General features: G+C 42.6%; 1 protein-coding gene across 5 annotated transcripts in view; it reads right to left on the bottom strand.

The window, feature by feature from the left end:
* LOC106565729 (neural cell adhesion molecule L1-like protein) overlaps positions 1–23262 on the bottom strand; it is an 87581-nt gene that overhangs the window by 34053 nt on the left and 30266 nt on the right. Inside the window, exon 1 of one of the 5 annotated variants that reach the window (XM_014133155.3) lies at positions 5632–5905. The exons of the other annotated variants lie outside the window; for them this stretch is intronic. The gene's annotated coding sequence lies outside the window, so the exon portion shown is untranslated. Of the gene's footprint in view, positions 1–5631; positions 5906–23262 lie in introns of those variants that run through there. 5 annotated transcript variants of the gene reach the window in all.

The raw sequence follows: 23262 nt of genomic DNA, 5'->3' as shown, positions 1-23262 counted from the left end.
GACACCGGGAAGACGCGCCACGCTCCCTACACACTCCTGGTAATGCTTCAGCACTGAATCCCAGTTAATCACTGAAGTATAATTAAAGCATTGGGAGAATTTATTATAATTAAACAGCAATTAGCCTGTTGTCGGTAATTAGGTCGTTTTTGTTTGGTTTCATTTCTGTTTTTTCCATGTCAATTGCTCATTTATACAACTGATTTGAGACTGGTTCTAGACAACAACAAAACACATACTGTAAAGGTGTAGCTCTGTACTGACTCATAGAGTAAGTAAAGCCCTGCCTAGACACACCCACATCTTGTTTGAATTCTTTTTAAACTATTTTTAACAATGAACTACTAAAGGGGAAGTAGATCCCTGGAATTTCATTAAAAGTAGTTTTATTTGGATGCATTCTGTTAACTTACTATAATATAATAATAGTTCCTGTTTATTTGCAATGGGTTACATTCTGACCTCTGGCGAGACAAGATTCTTCTACATGCTTATGAGCGGGAGGAGTTCATTCATTATTAAAACTTCAGCAGAAGCAGCAGGGCAAAACACAAACAAGGCCCTTAATGAGATTAGGAAGTCAGCGCAATATTAAATAATAACCATGTCTAATTGAGATTTGGCTCAATTTCATTCTGCTTTCGCATGCATGCAAGAGAGTGAACAGTTCAATTACCACACCATTAAAACTGCAGGAGTCTGTCTGCGCATGGAGCAGGTGGATGATTCTGGGGCTGGGTCAGAGGGAGAGCGGAGGGGGGTAGGAGAAAAATGACAAGAGGGACTGGGACGTAAAGGAATGAGGGAATCAGGCTATAGGGACCAAGATGGATGTGGATTTGAAGCGAATTCTGCGATGAACTGCAGAGTAGCTGACCTCTGTCTCAAATGGAGAAATGACAAATGACCTTACTGGCCCTAATGAACTGTTGTGACCAGGGACAGAGGGGGACACATCCCCTGGTGACACCATATGATGAAAAGGGCACAGTCATCGCTTTTAAAACCAGCATTAACCATTCTGGAATAAAATATTGTTCTACCGCATCTAATCTGTGTCTATAGTATTTCCTTTGTCAACATATGGGCTATTTGATGATGTTAAATATTTAGAAAAGGATATCCAAATCACCAGCTTTATTTGATATAATTTCAAGGTTCCATTTGATCATATATATAGTGTATATACAGTGCATTCAAAAAGTGTTCTGACCCTTTCACTTTTGTCACATTTTGTTATGTTACAGCCTTATGCTAAAGTTGATTAAATGTTTTTTTTCCTCATCAATCTACACACAATACCCCATAATGACAAAGCAAAAACTGGTTTTAACACACTTTTGCAAATGTTACTTAAAACTTAAAAATGGAAATATCACATTTACATAAGTTTTCAGACCCTTTACGCAGTACTTTGTTGAAGCAGTACTTTGTTCTTTGTTGAAGAGCGTGACTGCACAGCTATATTCAGGTCTCTCCAGAGATGTTAGATTGGGTTCAAGTCCGGGCTCTGGCTGGGCCACTCAAGGACATTGAGAGACTTATCCCGAAGCCACTCCTGCACTGTCTTGGCTGTGTGCTTAGGGTTGTTGTCCTGTTGGAAGGTGAACCTTCACCCCAGTCTGAGGTCCTGAGCGCTCTGTAGCAGCTTTTCATCAAGGACCTCTCTGTACTTGCTTTGTTCATCTTTCCCTCGATACAGACAAGTCTCCCAGTCACTGTCGCTGAAAAACATCCCCACAGCATGATGCTGCCACCACCATGCTTCACCAAAGGGATGGCATTGGCCAGGTGATGAGCGGTACCTGGTTTCCTCCAGACGTGACAGACGTGACATTCAGGCCAAAGAGTTCAATCTTGGTTTCATCAGACCAGGGAATCATGTTTCTCATGGTCTGAGAGTCCTTTAGGTGCCTTTTGTCAAACTCCAAGTGGGCTGTCATGTGTCCTTTTACTCAGGAGTGGCCTCCGTCTGGCCACTCTACCATAAAGGCCTGATTGGTGCAGAGATGCTTGTAATTCTGGAAGGTTCTCCCATCTCCACAGAGGAACTCTGGAGCTCTGCAGACATTTTTTGGTACCATTCCCCAAATCTGTGCCTTGACACAATCCTGTCTCGGAGCTCAACGGACAATTCCTTCAACCTCATGACTTGGTTTTTGCTCTGACATAGACTGTCAACTGTGGGACCTTATATAGACAGGTGTGTGCTTTTCCAAATTATGTCCAATCAATTGAATTTACCACAGGTGGACTCCAATCAAGTTGTAGAAACATCTCAATAATGATAATTGGAAACAGAATGCATCTGAACTCAATTTTGAGTCTCATAGCAAAGGGTCTGAATACCTGCATTTGCAAAAATGTCTAAAAACCTGTTTTCGCTTTGACATTATGGGGTATTGTGTGTAGATTGATGAGGGAAAAAAATACATGTTATCCAATTTAGAATAAAGCTGTAACGTAACAAAAATGTGAAAAAGTGAAGGGGTCTGAATACTTTCCGAATGCACTGTAAATACACTGAACAAAAATATAAACGCAACATGTAAAGAATTGGTTCCATATTTAATGATCTGAAAAATAAAAGATTCCAGAAATGTTCCCTAACGCACAAAAAGATTATTTCTCTCAAATGTGTGCACATATTTCTTTACATCCCTTTTAGTGAGTATTTGTCCTTTGCCAAGATAGTCCATCCAACTGACTGGTGTGGCATATCACGAAGATGATTAAACAGAATGATCATTACACAGGTGCACCTTGTGCTGGAGACAATAAAAGGCCACTTTAAAATGTGCCGTTTTGTCACACAGCACAATGCCACAGATGTCTCAAGTTTTGAGAGAGTGTGGAATTGGCATGCTGACTGCAGGAATTTCCTCCATAGCTGTTGCCAGAGAATTTCATGTTAATTTCCCTACCATACTGTAAGCAGCCTCCAACCTCATTTTAGAGAATTTGGCAGTATGTCCAACCGGTCTCACAACCGCAGACCACATGTAACCACGCCAGCCCAGGACCTCCTTATCCGGCTTCTTCACCTGCCAGTTGCGTTTATAATTTTGTTCAGCATACAGTATATTTAGACTCTGGACTCTAGCATTGCTCATCCTAATATTTCTATATTTTTTCATTCCATTCTTTTACTTTTAGATTTGTGTGTATTGTTGTGTATTGTTAGCTATTACTGCACTTTTGGAGCTAGGAACACAAGCATTTCGTTACACCAGCAATAACGTCTGCTAAACATGTGTATGCGACCAATAACATTTGATTAAATATTTGATTTGATTTGTTTCTGCATCTTCCTTCCTGTCTATTTAATCTTTGCTGACTGATTACAGTGTTTTTCATGAGTAAAAGTGAGGTGAAGGTTTTTCTCTTCCTCTGATGAGCTGTTCCTTTGTGCAGCTCTGCTCTGCTCTGCTAGCTGGTGAATGCTCTATTTGTCTCAGTGAAATATGGAGGCCTGCTGAGAATATTAAGGAACAGCAGGGACATAAACTGTTTCAGTGCTAATACTGCTGCAATCTCTCCCAACCACCTCACCATTAGTCTTCATTTCAAGATAAGGTGAGATTGTGTTTTTTGTTTAAAGACACACATCACTGTAATTGGAAGCGAATGTGGCTGAGAAATGTGCAGCAGGACATGTCACACAACAGCTTACTATAGCTGGTATAGAACGGAAGTGTAAATCTTGAGAGTTCAAGGGTTGAGAGAAATGCCTGACAGAATATCTCAATGTGTCACGTTTCAAGTACTAGTGCCGCAAAAGGTATATCGCTCCTGTTCGTCTGTCTGTCTGTCTGCAGAATGGTGAGCCAAGAGCTTTCATTTTTTCTCTCTCAGCTCTCGTCTCTTTGAAGTCCTGAGTCACAGAGGAGCGTCCCAAGCCCAGGACAATCATCCTAATAGTCCATGATCCTCACTGAGTAGCCAGGAGAGGTTTGTTACGGATTCACAGCCTGGACTGTGGGGACAGGGATATTATTTTGTGTGAACAAACACAGTGAGGTGCTCCCCAACTCCATTCACTCCATTTGACAGATGTTGTCAATTTCCCAGGTTGAAACTGTTGATGAAACTGTGCCACAGCCGGACATGATGGATGGGACTTATATCCCAAATCCCCTCCTCCATCAAACCCCAAAGCAATTTACTTCCATCCAACACAAGTAAATTCTGATGCCCCAACTCAGATACAGTACAGTCATATATTGAATTGCGACAGAGAAATATAAAAAAACACCAGGCAGGTTGTTACCCTTTTTCCTATCCCCTGAGGTCCCTTTTCTACACATTGAAATTCCTGGCTCCGATCTGTGATTTACGGGGAATATGCTGTATGCAATCCATTCTGTACTTCCTGTGCTCTACAGCAGGACATCTGGACAGTGTTCGCAGGGTGAGCTGTTTGACACAGCTGTCGGAAATATGGCCCAGTCCTGAGGGTCTCCATGGCCTGTGTGTGTGTGTGTGTGTGTGTGTGTGTGTGTGTGTGTGTGTGTGTGTGTGTGTGTGTGTGTGTGTGTGTGTGTGTGTGTGTGTGTGTGTGTGTGTGTGTGTGTGTGTGTGTTTGTGGTGTATGGTGTTGTGGAGGAATGGGATGGGGTGAGCTCAGTATCAGAGATGAAAATACTTATATTATGCTACGGTTTCCTCCACTATATGGAGAGATATTAGGGGCAGTATGTCCTATTTTAAGTCCTTTCAAACATTGTGTAATGTTATCCCTCTAAGTGTGTAAACTTCACCCAGCCTTATGCACTGACGTATACAGTTCACAATCCTATCAGACTGTCCTAAAATTGTATCTATCCAGAGATAAAAAATTATGTCAAAACTAGATATAATTTAACCCACGTAAGAAGACTAAGAATAATCTTTGCCTAGACATTTCTCTTGTACCTTTCAAAACCGAACAACCTCAATATTACAAATCAAATCAAATCAAATTGTATTTGTCACGTGCCGAATACAACAGGTGCTTACTTACAAGCCCCCAACAGTTCAGTTCAAGAAATACAGTGAAGAAAATATTTACTAAATAAAATAAAGTAAAAACAGAAAGTAACAGTAGAATTATATAACAATAACGAGGCCACAGTATTTACAGGGGGCCCGGTACCGAGTAAAATGTGCAGGGGTACATGTTAGTCGAGGTCATTTGTACATGTAGCTAGGGGGAAAGTGACTATGATAAACAGCGAGTAGCAGCAGTGTAAAAACACACCGCCTGGTATACAGGTTCTGGATGGCAGGATGCTTTTCCCCAGTGATGTATTGGGCTGTACGCACACCCTCTGTAGCGCCTTCCGGTCAGATACCGAGCTGTTGCTATACTGGTAATACAACCGGTCAGGATGCTCTCGATGGTACAGCTGTAGAACTTTGAGGTTCTGGGGACCCATGCCAAATCGTTTCAAAATGTGGAATAAGTGAAGGTGTATGAATACTTTCTGAAGGCACTGTAACCACATGAACACATGCAATGTTCCTACTCTCCTCTCTGTGAGGGGGTGATCCTATTTAATATGCCTCACCACACATGCAAAGACCAAAACATCCAACAGCCAGCTTCTGTGCCGCACACACAGAAACATCCCAAGACAAGACAGTACTTACAAGACTTAACTTCATTCTCCACGCTGGTCCCTCGCGAGATACATAATGAACAATCATTCCCTCTACAGGCAATCAATCCAATCCAATCCAAAGGGAAAATCAGAGCACAGAACAGTAAAGGGTCTGTCAAAATCCCAGAGACTGCTCTAGATGTGTCCACTCGCACTGGATCCTGTCACACAAGCTGGGGACGGAGTGAGAGAGGTGCTGTTGTAGACAAATATGTTGCCAAAGCCTCTAGCTTGGCAAAGAAGCTCATTAAGCCACTGACAATCATTCTCACAAAGCTCAATCTAAAGGCTATTCACTGGCTGTGTACAAAAGAGAGAGGAGGAAAAGTGGAGGAATGCAAGTTCCATCTCGCCCCCTCACTGTCCTGCCCAGCAATATGTTTGCTGCACCTGAAGCTTTGTTTAAAGTGCTGTTTAATAGAGTTAAGCACACACGTGTTACAGAATACACACAAGAGCACTGTTGGGAGCAGGACGGTAGAAATCAGCCTTTGAGTGTTTTCTGTTGAGTGAATGCCCCTACATTGTTATTTACAGTTCTCAGGGAGCAATCCTCTTTGCAGACAGGGACAATATCCTTATTTCCAATAATGTTTGTGGAGATTGTCTCTCAGCATTACAGAAGACGAGGCTACAGTATCCCTACAGTACATCTGTGACCAGGTCTGTTCTTGACCTCACCCACCCGGCCAAAGGAAGCATAATAATTTGGCTGGAGATGATATTTTGTTTGTTTGACCAGAAGAACCATTGAGCCTGTAATGAAAACTGGGATTTTCTGAGCGACTGGTTTAGAGACGTTCATTGACACAGATTGGTGAGCACAGACAAGATTCCAAGAGTCCACAGATGGGGGGAGTAGAGCATGTGTGACCTGTGGGGAGGAAGCAGAGAGCAGAGCAGAGAGAGTGTGCTGAGACTGTCGATAAGATACCTCCACAGCCCGACAAAAGCACTGTATCGCTCTCACGACACCGGGGGGAAGGGAGCTGCACAGGCTCGATGATGTATGGTATGGACCCAGGTCTGAGACTTGGGCTTTAACAAGGAGAAAGGGAGAAAATGAAAAGGGGGGGGGGCGGAGGGTCATGCTTGAATTATGCTGATGCAGGTCGTAAATCCGCAGCAAAGAACCTACCAAAGGCATGAGTGTTTGTGCAGGCCCACTGCAAGGTTCTTATCACTTGTGCTTCACATGTGCTGACAGTTGTAAAATGGTGGGAATTAGATTGTATACCTTTAATGTTTCAAATGGACACGTTAGATAATTGGACGCTTTGCTAGTGGATAAATGCACATTAAGTACATTAAGCCATTATATACTGTATATGGAGGCTATATTATTTTCATTTTCATCCTCTGTGACTTCAACTAGTTATATTAAAGGGATAGTTCACCAAAATTACATATAATTTTACAGAAACAAAAAGATACCGCCTTTGCTGTTTCCATCAGGCCTGTCGTGACATTTTTTATCAAACATGTACTTTGCTCGCATAAAAAGGTTGGATGGAAACCTGGTTTGAGACAGAATTTTCCACCACCATCAACAAAACACCAAATGATGGAATTTCTCATGGAAGAATGGTGTCGCATCCCTCCAATAGAGTTCCAGACACTTATAGAATCTATGCCAAAGTGCATTGAAGCTGTTCTAGCTTGTTGTGGGCCAACGCCCTAAGACACTTCATGTTGGCATTTTCTTTATTTTGGCAGTTACCTGTGTCAATGCACCATTTTCTGTGTCTTTTTATGATTTCCAGAAGACACAACGATGACGGATGTGACCTTAGAAAGTCATAATTTAGAGCTGAAGCAATGGCTGGGATGTGTTCTGGACAGTCGAAGGAGGGCATTGGCCTTTTTATAATGTGAGGAGCAGATTGCCAGCGCCAGACACTGAGAACACTCACATGCCTCTCCTCTGCAGAGACAGAGACAGAGCCAGAGTCAGCGGCAGCCAGGTCCTCCAAAACCCTCAGACCTCTCTTTGAGCAGCAGCAGGATGAAGCCACGATTATGGCCACATAAACAGAGGGAAGCCTTATGAACTTTAAACAAATGCTTACTGCTTGGAGCTGGACAGCACTGGAGGCGAGGACGACGGGAGGGAAGGTACCGGGGTAAGCTGCCAGTTCCCAAAAGCTTAGTGTTCACACACTCAGGCAAGACAAACCTGACATTGTCCTGAGCACTGCCCCAGGGACTGCCTCTTCCCCTCTTCCCCCTCTGTTCTCGACCGCTCTAACCCATTCACACCTCTGCCCCCACAGATTACATGAATGGGACATGATTTATAGTGGCACAAAAGCAAACATTTATTCCACTTAAAGCCATTTGTTAAAATGCCATGGAGAAGTCTGAGGGAGACTCAAAGTACATGGAGATCGACTAGAGCTTGGAAGCTGTAATAAGCTTTTTTTGTGTCATCTAACATATTTAAAGACATGCTCCGGAACTTTGGTGACTAGTAAATATTTGTTAAACCTCCCGCTTTGGGCTGGATGTGTCAATGTGTAGTTTGTACATGCATAATCTATGAGCAGAATTACTGTCTTACCTCAATTAGCCACGAAATCCTTAGTTTGAAAGCGACTGTTTTCTGGAAGCTGTGCGGAGTTATTTTACAAAAATATTCCCCCACCTGGGCCAACCCCCTAGCAATTCTAGTTTCAACCAATGAGTTTCAGCCCCTCGCCATTTGAGTGACAGTTAGCAAGATGCACAGCAGAGCGAGAGAGAGAGAGCAATAATGAGGTGCATACTGTAAATCTGCACATACAATACAACTCAAAAGTTTGGACACGCCTACTCATTCCAGGGGTTTTCTTTATTTTTACCATTTTCTATACTGCAGAATAATAGTGAAGACATTGAAACTATGAAATAACACATATAGAATCACGTAGTAACCAAAAAAGTGTTAAACAAATCAAAATATATTTTATATTTGAGATTCTTCAAAGTAGCCAACCTTTGCCTTGATTACAGCTTTGCACATTCTTCGCCTTCTCTCAACCAGCTTCATGAGGTAGTCACCTGGAATACATTTCAGTTAACAGGTGTGCCTTGTTAAAAGTTAATTTGTGGAATTTCTTTCCTTCTTAATGCAATTGAGCCAATCAGTTGTGTTATGACAAGGTAGGATTGGTACACAGAAGATAGCTCTATTTGGTAAAAGACCAAGTCCAAATTATGGAAAAAACAGCTCAAATAAGCAAAGAGAAGCGACAGTCCAGCATTACTTTAAGACATGAAGGTCAGTCAATGCAGAAAATATCTTAAAGTGCAGTCACAAAAACCATCAAGAGCTATGATGAAACTGGCTCTCATGAGGACTGCCACAGGAAAGGAAGACCCAGAGTTACCTCTGCTGCAGAGGATAAGTTAATTTGAGTTAACAGTCTCAGAAATCACAGCCCAAATAAATGCTTCAGAGTTCAAGTAACAGACAAACCTCAACATCAACTGTTGGAGACTGCATAAATCAGGCCTTCATGGTCAAATTGCTGCAAAGAAACCACGACCAAAGGACACCAATAAGAAGAATAGGCTTGCTTGGTCCAAGAAACACGAGCAATGGACATTAGAGTGGTGGAAATCTGTCCTTTGGTCTGATGAGTCCAAATTTGAGACTTTTGGTTCCAACCGCTGTGTCTTTGTGAGACACAGAGTAGGTGAATGGATGATCATGTCCCATTTACTATAATTTGTTTTCAACAGGACAATGACCCAACACACCTCCATGCTGTGTTAGGACAATTTGACCAATAAGGAGAGTGATAGTATACTGCATCAGATGACTTGGCCTCCACAATTACCAGATGGAGTGCAGAGTAAAGGAAAAGCAGCCAACAATGTCACGTCCTGACCATAGAGAGCTGTTATTTTCTATGGTAGAGTAGGTCAGGGCATGACAGGGGGGTTTTCTAGTTTAGTTTTTCTATGTTGTTATGTTCTAGTTTTGTATTTCTATGTTGGGTTTTGTTTGGGATGATCTCCAATTAGAGGCAGCTGGTCATCGTTGTCTCTAATTGGAGATCATACTTAAGTAGGTGTTTTTCCCACCTGGGTTTGTGGGAGATTGTTTTTGAGTTAGTGTATGTTTCACCTCTGTGTCACGGTTTGTTGTTTTTTGTTCTTTAGTTTATGTGTATGTATTGCATAGTTTCACAGTGAAAATAAAATGTGGAACGACACACACGCTGCACTTTTGTCCGCTCCTTCCTACGACAGTCATGACAAACAAGTGCTCAGCATATGTGAGAACTGCTTCAAGACTGTTGGAAAAGCATTCCAGGTGAAGCTGGTTGAGAGAATCCCAAGAGTGTGCAAAGTTGTCATCAAGGCTAAGGGTGGCTACTTTGAAGAATCTCAAGTATAAAATATATTTTGATTTGTTTAACACTTTTTGGTTACTACATGATTCCATACGTGTTATTTCATAGTTTTGATGTCTTCACTATTATTCTACAATGTAGAAAATAGTAAAAAATAAAGAAAAACCCTTGAATGAGTAGGTGTGTCCAAACTTTTGACTGGTAGTGTATGTGACATAGTAGGCAATTTCCAGGGACCCTTTTTGGCTCGTGAGCCCTACTTCAGAACTACTGGCTAAAAAGTATACAAAAGTACCAGAGAATCTCTTTAATAGTGTGCCATTGCAGGGATATTTGCTTGTGGGTCAATATGTGATACAGTTCATTTATAATGCACACGCACATGACCAAGAAGAAATTGGAACATAGAAAATAAAATGCAGATATTCTCCACTGATCTTTCTATGAGAGAAAATGTTTTCAATTATGTTTAATTTACGACACATTTATTTTCTCTTCCAGGCAGCAATCAACAAATACTATCTGGCCAGAGTGAGATAAAGGCCTATCTATCCTATCAAGTCAATGTAATGGAATTAGAAACATGGTCCATACCAGAGTTCCCTCAGGCAACTTGGAATATAGCAAAACAGAAGGACACGGGAAAGAGCATAGCCTGCATCAACAACTTTAGCCCCACACTCCATAGTGGACATGTTGTTCTCAAATTGTCCTGTACCCTGATAGCAGAGAAAAGACTGAGGGATGGTAGACTGAGGGAGGGGAGAGGAGACTGAGAGAGGAGAGAAGAGATGGAGGGAGGGATGGGAGAGGAGACAGAGGGAGGGGAGAGGAGAAAGAGGGAGGGAAGAGGCGACTATGGGAGGGACAGAGGAGCCAGCAGGAGGGGGAGAGGAGACTGAGGGAGTGGATAGGAGAGAAGAATGAGGGAGGGAAGAGGAGAATGAGGGAGAGGATATAGGGGGAGGGAGGTGGGACGAGACAGAGGGAGGGGAGAGAAGACAGAGGGAAGGGAGAGGAGACAGAAGGAGGAGAGAGGAGGCAGAGGGAGGGGAGAGAAGTCTGAGGGAGGGAAAAGGAGACTGAGGGAGGGAAGAGAGGATTTTGGGAGGGAGGGGAGAGGAGAGGAGTCTGAGGGAGCGAGGGAGACACAGAGGTCACCAAACACATCACTGGGGGCACACTGTCTGCCCTCCAGGACACCTATAGCCCCGATGTCACAGAAAGGACAAAATGATTATCAAGGACATCAAACACCCAAGCCATGGCCTGTTTACCCCACGATAATCCAGAAGGCGAGGTCAGTACAGGTGCATCAAAGCTGGGACGGAGAGACTGAAAAACAGTTTCTATCTCAAGGTAATCAGATTGTTAAATAGCCATCACTAGCCGGCTCCCACCCGGTTACTAAATCCTGCATCTTAGAGGCTGCTGTCCTATACACAGTTTAAGTCGGAAGTTTACATACACCTTAGCCAAATACATTTCAACTCAGTTTTTCACAATTCCTGACATTTAGTGGGTCCTAAGATTACATACTCTCAATTAGTATTTGGTAGCATTGCCTTTGAATTGTTTAACTTGGGTCGAACGTTTCGGGTAGCTTTCCACAAGCTTCCCACAATAAGTTGGGTGAATTTTGGCCCATTCCTCCTGACAGAGCTGGTGTAACTGAATCAGGTTTGTTACGCCTCCTTGCTCGCACATGCTTTTTCAGTTCTGCCCACAAATCTTCGATGGGATTGAGGTCAGGGCTTTGTGATGGCCACTCCAATACCTTGACTTTGTTGTCCTTAAGCCATTTTGCCACAACTTTGGAAGTATGCTTGGTGTCATTGTCAATTTGGAAGACCCATTTGCGACCAAGCTTTAACTTCCTGACTGATATCTTGAGATGTTGCTTCAATATAAACAAGTAAATGTTCCAACAATTGTTTACAGACAGATTATTTCACTTATAATTCACTGTATCACAATTCCAGTGGGTCAGAAGTTTACATACATTAAGTTGACTGTGCCTTTAAACAGCTTGGAAAATTCCAGAAAATGATGTCATGACTTTAGAAACTTCTCATAGACTAATTGTCATAATATAAATCAATTGGAGGTGTACCTGTGTATGTATTTCAAGGCCTACATTCAAACTCTGTGCCTCTTTGCTTGACATCATGGGAAAATCAAAAGAAATCAGCCAAGACCTCAGAAAATAATTGTAGACCTCCACAAGTCTGGTTCATCCTTGGAAGCAAACGCCTGAAGGTACCACGTTCATCTGTACAACCAATAGTACGCAAGTATAAACACCATGGAACCACGCAGCCGTCATAACGCTCAGGAAGGAGACGCGTTGTGTCTCCTAGAGATGAACGTACTTTGGTGTGAAAGGTGCAAATCAATCCCAGAACAACAGCAAAGAACCTTGTGAAGATGCTGGAGGAAACAGGTACAAAAGTATCTATATACACAGTAAAACGAGTCCTATATCGACATAACCTGAAAGGCCGCTAAGCAAGAAAGAAGCCACTGCTCCAAAACCGCCATAAAAAAGCCAGACTACGGTTTGCAACTGCACATGGGGGTAAAGATTGTACTTTTTGGAGAAATGTCCTCTAGTCTGATGAAACAAAAATATAACTGTTTGGAAGAAAAAGGGGGAGGCTTGCAAGCTGAAGAAAACCATCCCAACCGTGAAGCACGGAGGTGGCAGCATCATGTTGTGTGGGTGCTTTGCTGCAGGAGGGACTGGTGCACTTCACAAAATAGATGGAATCATGAGGTACAAAAATTATGTGGATATATTGAAGCAACATCTCAAGACATCAGTCAGGAAGTTTAAGCTTGATCGCAAATGGGTCTTCCAAATGGACAATGATCCTAAGCATACTTCCAAAATGGCTTAAGGACAACAAAGTCAAGGTATTGGAGTGGCCATCACAAAGCCCTGACCTCAATCCCATATAAACATTTGTGGGCAGAACTGAAAACGCGTGTGCGAGCAAGGAGGCCTACAAACCTGACTCAGTTACACCAGCTCTGTCAGGAGGAATGGGCCAAAATTACCCAACTTATTGTGGGAAGCTTGTGGAAAGCTACCCGAAACGTTTGACCCAAGTTAAACAATTTCAAAGGCAATGCTACCAAATACTAATTGAGTGTATGTAAACTTCTGACCCACTGGGAATGTGATGAAAGAAAAAAAAGCTGAAATAAAGCATTCTCTCTAGTATTATTCTGACATTTCAGAATAAAATAAAGTGGTGATCCTAACTGACCTAAAACAGGGAATTTTTACCCGGATTAAATGTCAGGAATTGTGAAAAACTGAGTTGAAATGTAGTTGGCTAAGATGTATGTAAACTTCCGACTTCAACTGTATGTGTATGTGACCAATAACATTTGATTTGATACAATTTTGAGGGAGGGAGGGGAGAGGAGACAGAAGGAGAGGAGAGGAGACAGGGGGGGCGAGGGAGGGGAGAGGAGACTATGGGAGGGAGGGGATAGGAGAGGAGTCTGAGGGAGGGGAGAGGAAACTGAAGAAGGGAAGAGGAGACTGAGGGAGGGAGGGAGGGAGGGAGGGAGGGAGGGAGGGAGGGAGGGAGGGAGGGAGGGAGGGAGGGAGGGAGGAGGGAGGGAGGGAGGGAGGAGGCGACTGAGGGAGGGAGGAGGCGACTGAGGGAGGGAAGAGAAGACTTTGGGAGGGAAAGGAGAGGGGAGGAGTTTGAGGGAGGGGGGAAGAGACTGAGGGAGGGGAAACAGAGGGAGGGGAGACAGGGGAGGAGAAGAGACTGAGGGAGGGGAGAGGAGACTGAGGGAGGGAAGAGGAGACTGAGGGAAGGAAGAGGAGACTGAGGGAAGGAAGAGGAGACTGAGGGAGGGAAGAGGAGCCTGAGGGAGGGAAGAGGAGTCTGAGGGTGAGGAGACAGAGAGAGGGAGGGAAGGAGAGAAGGAGGGAGGGAGGGGAGACAGAGGGAGGGGAGAGGAGACAGAAGGAGGGGAAACAGAGGGAGGGGAGCTGGTGTGTTCACCAGCAGTGTCTAACCTCGGTTTAACCCTTATACTTCTAGATATCAGACAGTCGGATCTTTATGCTCAGATGGGTCTTGTGTATGTCCTTCTGTCCCGTCAAGGAGATCTATGCTCAGGCATTAAATATCACTTCAAAGCCTCAGACTGAAAGTAAAGTAAGTTGAGGTCAGTGAAGGACATCCCCACTGGGAAAAGAGTGATCACTGATGAGGTGGCACTAAAGCTAAGTTCAGAGGCTTGGCAGATATACACACTGTACACAGTATGAAGTTCTTTAATTGAACTTTGGGCAGATAGCCCAATGTTGATGTTTTCACCCCAAACTCATCTGCTAGTCAATGTGTGAAAAAAATGGATATTAATACTGCAATCTGACATGGTATATTGTTAATTATTGTATGCATTAATCTGAAAGTAACTAACAGAATACAGTTACTGTGTTTCCCCAAAGTATTTTTCCTGTGTATTTTCGTTACGGTGACATTACAACAGCTTATGATATCACCATGCAGATTACTTTGATAACGCTCTCCACAGCTGTGTATGGACAACTAGCCGTAGTCCATATCCTGACCCCTGACGTTTGGAGGATGTTTTTGTTTCACGGTTTGCGAATCCCATCTTAAACAACATCCACCTCTGTTTCATCCAACATATTGAAATCCCTTAATTTGCCGGATATCTGATGGGTACTATACGTGACCTCTGACTGCACGTGAAAAGCAGATTCAATTCCACCTATTTGATTGCCTATGCAATTCTCCATTATACCTTGACACTTTAATGGCCTCTACAATTCTTTCCAGATCCAGGTTTATAGGCAATTTATCCAGCACAACACTAGAAAGAGAGCATCCGATCAGACCAAAAGCATAAAGCTCACGCCAGATAAATCAGGCAAAAAACAAGGATACCTTTTCAAATTGGTACATATTGTATAACAAGTATGTGCCTATTATAAATCCCAAATCTTTCTGATAATTCCTTACACTTCCTTCCACACGACAATATATTGTCGCAGCTTAAGAAAATGCATGCTGCTCTGAACATGTTAAGTTGTTCCAGCAGGTCGTAAGGTATTGTGCACTGTGTGTGAGTTCAGCAGTAGGTGAGTCGATCATTACAGCCATACGGCAAGGATGAGCCCTGACTGACTACAACCCTGCCAGGACAGACAGGAGGACAGGAGGGTGTAGGCCAGGAGGGCCAGAGAGGCATCCAGCTTGCTCAGTGAGGCACCAGGCCGGCACTAGAGGTTCTGGGGGGGGCAGTGCCCCTGTGACAACAATTTTGGACCTCCTTGTGGCCCCCCTAAATGTGGAGTATGAAATAATCTTTACATAACACATTTTTGCTATCGTTGTGACAACAATTTGTGACAACAACAATTTTGGACCTCCTTGTGGCCCCCCTAAATGTGGAGTATGAAATAATCTTTACATAACACATTTTTGCTATCGTTCTAATTTTACATCCGTTTTGCTATCGTTCTAATTTTACATCCGTTATTAGACAATTTGTGACAACAACAATTTTGGACCTCCTTGTGGCCCCCCTAAATGTGGAGTATGAAATAATCTTTACATAACAAATTTTTGCTATCGTTCTAATTTTACATCCGTTATTAGACAGTGGCAACGATGATGATTATGAACATGGTATTTTGCCTGCTAATGCCTGCAATGCAGTGAAGAAAACGATATGACAACAATAACGTCTAATGTAACTGGCCCCTCTAACAGTACAACTGGCCCCAGCTTGGCCCCCCCTGTTGAAATGGTCTAGAACCGCCACTGCAGGCCGGTGGAGAGCCCAGCGGAGCCGCACAGATGGTGCGCTCAGTGAGCATGGCTGTCATCATGGGATCACTCCTCATGATTAGCACACCTACTGAAAGCTGCATGCACGCTAGCGTCTGTTGCACATACAGCACTGGCTGAGATACAGCAATGGGGTAACTGGTTTGTGAGTGTGTGAGTGTGTGCTTGGTAGTAGTATAAAAATTGTGATTCTGTCTGTAGATTACTTTTACAGTCCTTTAAAAATTGAAAACCATGATATACAAGTGAAAGAAAGTGAAACTTATAGACCGGGACCACCAGGACAAAAATAATGGCTCTAATATGCCACCTCTTATCTAGTTCAGATGAAGTGTCCACTTAATCATGTTACCCCAGAAATCAATGAGCTATTTCCCCAAAAGTCACTGTTAACAAAGGAAAGGGTCTCCAAGGCTGATATTTTCAGTGTGCAGACAGCAGATTGAGAATACAGCACAAACAGAGGTCTGAAAAGACAAATTCATTAAAATAACTGCGCTGTCTTTCAGTCAAATGTGTATGCAAGGCAACCGAGCTACGAAGCTTCGCTCAACCTGGAGACCCAGCACCCAAAACACACAGCATTCCAAATGGTCGCAGGGCTCGGCACACACACACACACACACACACACACACACACACACACACACACACACACACACACACACACACACACACACACACACACACACACACACACACACACACACACACACACACACACACACACACACACACACACACACACACACACAGTGGACTGCATTGAATCAGCCCTCCTCCAAATGGAGCAGTTCAATTGTAATCTAATGGTTGGATCCTGCAGGCAGGGAGCCTTGCAGATCAGGTCATCATCACCATCTACACAGCAGCAGTGAACAGCAGCAGCAGCCCATCCGTCTGTCAGATAGAGAAGCTGTCTCATAAACCAGTCCAGGCAGAACCCTCCACTCCACCAAAGGCCACTATTGCTCCCTTCTGATTTAGCCAACAAGTTGGATTAATTATTTCCAGAAAACAGACTTTTTATCCCAGAGACCTATTAAGGGAAAGCATAGAGGGTAATTCAGTTAAGCGAGAGCCCTCATGATAAGCAGTGAGCATCTCAGACCTTTTAAGGAGTGGCCTGCCTGCCTGCTGTCTGTCCACACAGACAGCATGGGGGCCAGAGCACAGAAACTGAGGTGCCTTCCTGTCGTGGTACACTGCTAATCCTCCTGTGGAAAATGTCTCAGGGATCCGTCTCACATGAATGAGCAGCTCGAGATGAGGAGGCAGTCCAATATTTGGGGGGGAATTAATGGTGTGTGTGTGTGGCGTGCATGTGTATGTGCGTACGTGTGTAGGTGTGTCTGTGTGTCTACTGTAATAAAAAATTCAGGTCACTACAGGCAACACAGTTCCATAACCCTTCAAGCTGCACCATTACTGTCAATTGATGAGCAAAAATGGCAACGTGTGTTTTATTGTACAATAGTTAAGACATGCTTTGTAATACTGGATGTTTTTTCTTTGCCTGTATGAATCCTCTCTAGAACTACATATTATATTCATGTATGGAGACATTATAAATGAGGACCATTCTAATTCATGGGACACCGTACATTATGAGAACATACACTCTTAGCAAAAAGGGTTCCAAAAGGGTTCCTCGGCTGTCCCCAGAAGAGAACCCTTTTTGGCCGCAGGGAGAACCGTTTTTGGTCCACGTAGAACCCCCTGAGGAAAGGTTCCTACATGGAACCCAAAACGGTTCTACGTGGACCCAAAAGGGATCTATCTACCTGAAACCAAAAAGGGTTCTTCAAAGGGTTCTCCTTTGAGGAGAGCTGAAGAAGCCTTTTTGGTTCTTGACAGATCCTTTTTTTCTAAGTGTACCATGAAAGTGTCAGTCCATGCGTACCCCACAGTGGTGGGAAAGACGTATCTTCATTGTTCTCAGTGTTAGGCCGTTCTACTTTTCCCATAGCCAATTAGCCATTGTCAGGTAGAGGAGCCCATAGGCACAATTCTATAAAGGTGCACCAGGAAACTGCATTACCATGCAAATAATGTCCCTTGTGGTTTCATGTATACCTGATGGATTGCACTAATCAATTGCTTGTTGGGGCAAGAGGGCTTGTTGTATTAATTATTCAATCCAAGCATGTTTTGTGGAATTGATGTAGAAATAGAAAACTTTAGACTCTCAAGTTAGAGCCATATTCCTTATCAACTTAACCAACAGCAATAAGGCACTTGATCCTTTGTGCCCGAGGGTCTTGTTGAGAAAACACACTGTCAGCACTTAACAATATTCTACAAAATGTAGGATAGTTATAGAGATATTACCAAACAAAAGAAAACTAAAGAAATGTATGTAGGGGTATAACACTGCATCTGCAGGCCACATCTGATGTTTCTAAACCCTATGGAACAGTAAAGTATAGTACTTTTAAGGGTCTGATGTCAGATAACCAACTGATACTCAGCCATGTGAAACCCTTTAGGCCTACTATTCTGATAGTATTAAGGAGCAGCAAAGAACATGGAACAACACGTATTATCCTGTTTGACATGATGACGCTCCATCTCGAACCAAAAACATCACTATTAAATCTGTTATGCAAGCAATACAGCAGGTGGGCTACATGGGCTTAGTAAACAGAAGTTCTAATTATCTTAATACATACCCACTATTTAGCAATGACTCCGTTCATTAATAATATCTGAACCTATAGATTGGATATTAACCAGCCACACTGTATAACGTGGGATAACTCTGAAAATAGAATGATTGAAAAGCTCTCTATTGTCCGAGTCCGAGAGCCTGTGCCACTTGAAAGCATTCTCACATCAATAAAACAAATGCCTGCTTCACTGAAACACTATGCACACCCAGAAATGCATCTTTCTGAAACTTGAAAGGAATGAAGGAGAATTAAATAATCCAGTATAAAGGACCTTTTAGAGTGCTGTCTTTGTCAAGCTCACATCAAACGACCCGCCTGAAAAGAGAATAGTATTGCTTTGTGTTGTCTGTCTGCGTGTGGGTGAAAGTTTGTTGTTGCTACTCTAAAAATCACGCAGAGTAGAAGGAACTACTTTTCCCACGCATTGTGGTGTATTTTTGTTATGTAGAAGATTTGTAAGTAAGGATGTTCAGTCCTCATGTATGTCATATTAGATACAGTTTCTGTTCTGTTCAGTGTGTATCTCAGTCCTAAAAAATGATCTGGCTACCCCAAGAGTGCGTAAAGAGCATATTGTGAATCGTTTTTTTGTGCCAGTGTACTACCCATTTAGAAAGTGATTCCTACCACAAAATAACATATTCTAGTCTATGTGCAAAATAAATGGAAAAGGCATTGTTATTATTTATTATTTTTGCCCATGGACACATGTATAATGATATCCACTTTTGGAACCTTCTGGTGGTATTCTGGCTCCAGCATTCATGGCTGTGGTTGGGTAAACATTTTGTGCCAAAACAAAGGGTGTTTTGTTCCAGATTCCCATTTAATATTCATACCAAGGATTACAGGATTAAGTGATATGTTGAATATATTAATTTCCATATAAGCTGTGTATGATATAGGTTGTACACTCTTTTGTTGAATGTGCTACTCTTTCCATCTGTGTAAGTGTCAGTGAAAGGGTTTACATGGGATATAGTGAGTTACAGTGACTTGTGAAAGTATTCCCCCCTTGGCATTTTTCCTATTTTGTAGCCTTACAACCTGGAATTAAAATTGATTTTCTGGGGGGGTTTGTATCATTTGATTTACACAACATGCCTACCACTTTGAAGATGCACATTTTTTTTATTGTGAAATAAACAAGAAATTGGACCAAAAAAAAAAAGAAAACTTGATGATGCATAACTAACTATTCACCCCCCCAAAGTCAATAGTTTGTAGAACCACATTTTGCAGCAATTACAGGTACAAGTCTTGTGGGGTAAGCTTGGTACATCTAGCCACTGGGATTTTTGCCCATTCTTCAAGGCAAAACTGCTCCAGCTCCTTCAAGTTGGGTGGGTTCCGCTGGTGTACAGCAATCTTAAAGGCGTACTACAGATTTTCAATTGGATTGGTGTCCGGGTTTTGACTAGGCCATTCCAAGACATTTAAATGTTTCCCCTTAAACCACTCGAGTGTTGCTTTAGCAGTATGCTTACAGTCATTGTCCTGCTGGAAGGTAAACCTCCGTCCCAGTCTCAAATCTCTGGAAGACTGAAACAGGTTTCCCTCAAGAATTTCCGTGTATTTAGCGCCATCCATCATTCCTTCAATTCTGACCAGTTTCCCAGTCCCTGCCGATGAAAACATCCCCACAGCATGATGTTGCCACCACCATACTTCACTGTGGGGATGGTATTCTCAGGGTGATGTGAGGTGTTGGGTTTGCGCCAGACATAGCATTTTCCTTGATGGCCAAAAAGCTACATTTGTTTCTCAGCTGAATAGAGTACCTTCTTTCATATGTTTGGGGAGTCTCCCAAATGCCTTTTGGCAAACACCAAACGTGTTTGCTTACTTTTTTCTTTAAGCAATGGCTTTTTTTCTGGCCACTCTTCTGTAAAGCCCAGCTCTGTGGAGTGTATGGCTTAAAGTGGTCCTATGGACAGATACTCCAATCTCTGCTGTGGAGCTTTGCAGCTCCTTCAGGGTTATCTGTGGTCTCTTTGTGGCCTCTCTGATTAATGCCCTCCTTGCCTGGTCTGTGAGTTTTGGTGGGCGGCCCTCTCTTGGCAGGTTTGTTGTGGTGCCATATTCTTTCCATTTTGTAATAATGGATTTAATGGTGCTCCGTGGGATATTCAAAGTTTCTGATATTTTGATATAACCCAACCCTAATCTGTACTTCTCCACAACTTTGTCCCTGATCTGCTTGGAGAGCTCCTTGGTCTTCATGGTGCCGCTTGCTTGGTGGTGCCCCTTGCTTTATTTAACTAATTATGTGACTTCTGATGGTAATTGTTTGCACCAGATCTTATTTAGGGGCTTCATAGCAAAGGACACATGCACAATACACATGCACACACCACTTTTCAGTTTTTTATTTATTTGAATTTTTTGAACCAAGTTCTTTTTTTCATTTCACTTCACCAATTTGGACTATTTTGTGTATGTCCATTACATGAAATCCAAATAAAAATCTATTTAAATTACAGGTTGTAATGCAACAAAGTAGGAAAAATGCGAAGGGGGATGAATACTTTTGCAAGGCACTGTAAGTGGCATGGTAAGGGTCTGCCGTTCATATGGGCAAAGAGAGCGTTAACTGAGGTCTCTATAAGTTTGGAGTGATTGGGCAAAAGGACACTGATGTCCTTCATATCAGTGTAAATGTTACCATGACAGACAGTGTAAAAGCATTTAGCTGTTTAGCCCTGATTGAATCTGAGCTAAGTGGAATTTAATCTTATTTAGGAAACATTTGCTGAATCATAAAATCGATACTCATGGAGGACCATGGGTGGGAATATCGTCATATGCCATCTGTAGAGATAGGACCAGGAGTGGGGTGGGATATAATCGTAATGTCATCTGTAGAGACAGGACCAGGGGTGGGGTGGGATATAATCGTAATGTCATCTGTAGAGATAGGACCAGGGGTGGGGTGGGATATAATCGTAATGCCATCTGTAGAGATAGGACTAGGGGTCGGGGTGGCATATAATCGTAATGCCATCTGTAGAGATAGGACCAGGGGTGGGGTGGGATATAATCGTAATGCCATCTGTAGAGATAAGACTAGGGGTCGGGGTGGCATATAATCGTAATGCCATCTGTAGAGATAAGACCGGGGGTGGGGTGGCATATAATCGTAATGCCATCTGTAGAGATAGGACCAGGGGTGGGGTGGGATATAATCGTAATGCCATCTGTAGAGATAGGACCAAGGGTCGGGGTGGCAAATAATCGTAATGCCATCTGTAGAGATAGGACCAGGGGTGGGGTGGGATATAATCGTAATGCCATCTGTAGAGATAGGACTAGGGGTCGGGGTGGGATATAATCATAATGCCATCTGTAGAGATAGGACCAGGGGTGGGGTGGCATATAATCGTAATGCCATCTGTAGAGATAGGACCAGGGGTAGGGTGGGATATAATCGTAATGCCATCTGTAGAGATAGGACTAGGGGTCGGGGTGGGATATAATCATAATGCCATCTGTAGAGATAAGACCGGGGGTGGGGTGGCATATAATCGTAATGCCATCTGTAAAGATAGGACCAGGGGTAGGGTGGGATATAATCGTAATGCCATCTGTAGAGATAGGACCAAGGGTTGGGGTGGCATATAATCGTAATGCCATCTGTAGAGATATTTCTGCCATGAAAAAAATGGATTGGTTGAATAGGTCATAGTTGTTGCAAGGTATACTGACATTGTTAATGCAGTTAAAAAGATGGATAGAGTACTCAGCATTGTAATTGCCCGAGGTAAAATACTACAGAGCGGAAGAGAGGTTTGGCTATAGTTGAGGTTGGCCAGAGCTGAATCCCTTCCAGTGACCTCTCTGTAGCAGTAGCATAGTTACTGGGAGCAGCTGGGTAATCATGTTAGCTAGTGATTGAACAGGAAGCATTGTGAACTCCAAAATAGGTAATCTAAAAGCAAATAACAAATACAAAAATTGTGATTTAGAATGGGTTTCAGGCAGGGCACTTCAAAGTCTGTATTATGAAGTCTAAATCAAACAAGGTGGATGATGTATTGTATTGTATGTACTAAGGGAGTGAAAAAACAGAACTGTGCAACAATAACAACAAAACAGGCAATGGAACAGTTTATCTACAATAAAATGTCTAGGCAGAAGCCACACTTTGATGTGATGTGATTCATAGAATGTTTGATCATGACAGCATCGTCAAATGTTTGACTGGGCCACTCCCTTAGAGGTTACTGATGCATTTGAACAGCAGGCTTTACACAGTGTGTAGGAATGAATGCATTGCTTTCACACACATGCAATAACACACGTTTTCAGTGAAACCCAGAATCAAAATATCACTCAGAGAACTGGAAATAGTTTCCTCTCAGTTGAGCTTTTGGAACTTGCTAAAGTAGGTAAAATAGATATTAAGGCAACAAAAAAATAGGTTAGGTCCCCCGACACTACTCATAAAAATGCATATATGCTAAAAGTGAGGGCTTTGAACCCTTTCGAGTCGTTAAATGAATAAAATCCATATAAAACCAGAGATAAATGTTTTTATAATATGCAATACTGTATCATATAAAAACACTGATGGATTGACAATTTAATTCAACCGTCTGTTTTTTAAGAAGAAAACATAATATTGTTAAGGATCAGGATTTGGGAGAATCTCAGGTGGCATTAATAACAGGTTTTCACTCTGTTTCTGTAGTGAAAACATTCCATTTACACTAATGTTGAATGTGCAGAGGATTAATCAGTCATCAATACTGTTATCAGG

This window comes from Salmo salar, chromosome 12 (assembly GCF_965601325.2).
Source record: "Salmo salar chromosome 12, fSalSal1, whole genome shotgun sequence".
In the NCBI taxonomy this organism is placed as follows: Eukaryota; Metazoa; Chordata; class Actinopteri; order Salmoniformes; family Salmonidae; genus Salmo; species Salmo salar.
Note: the sequence above shows the minus strand (reverse complement) of the source record. Positions and strands in the feature narration are given on the sequence as shown.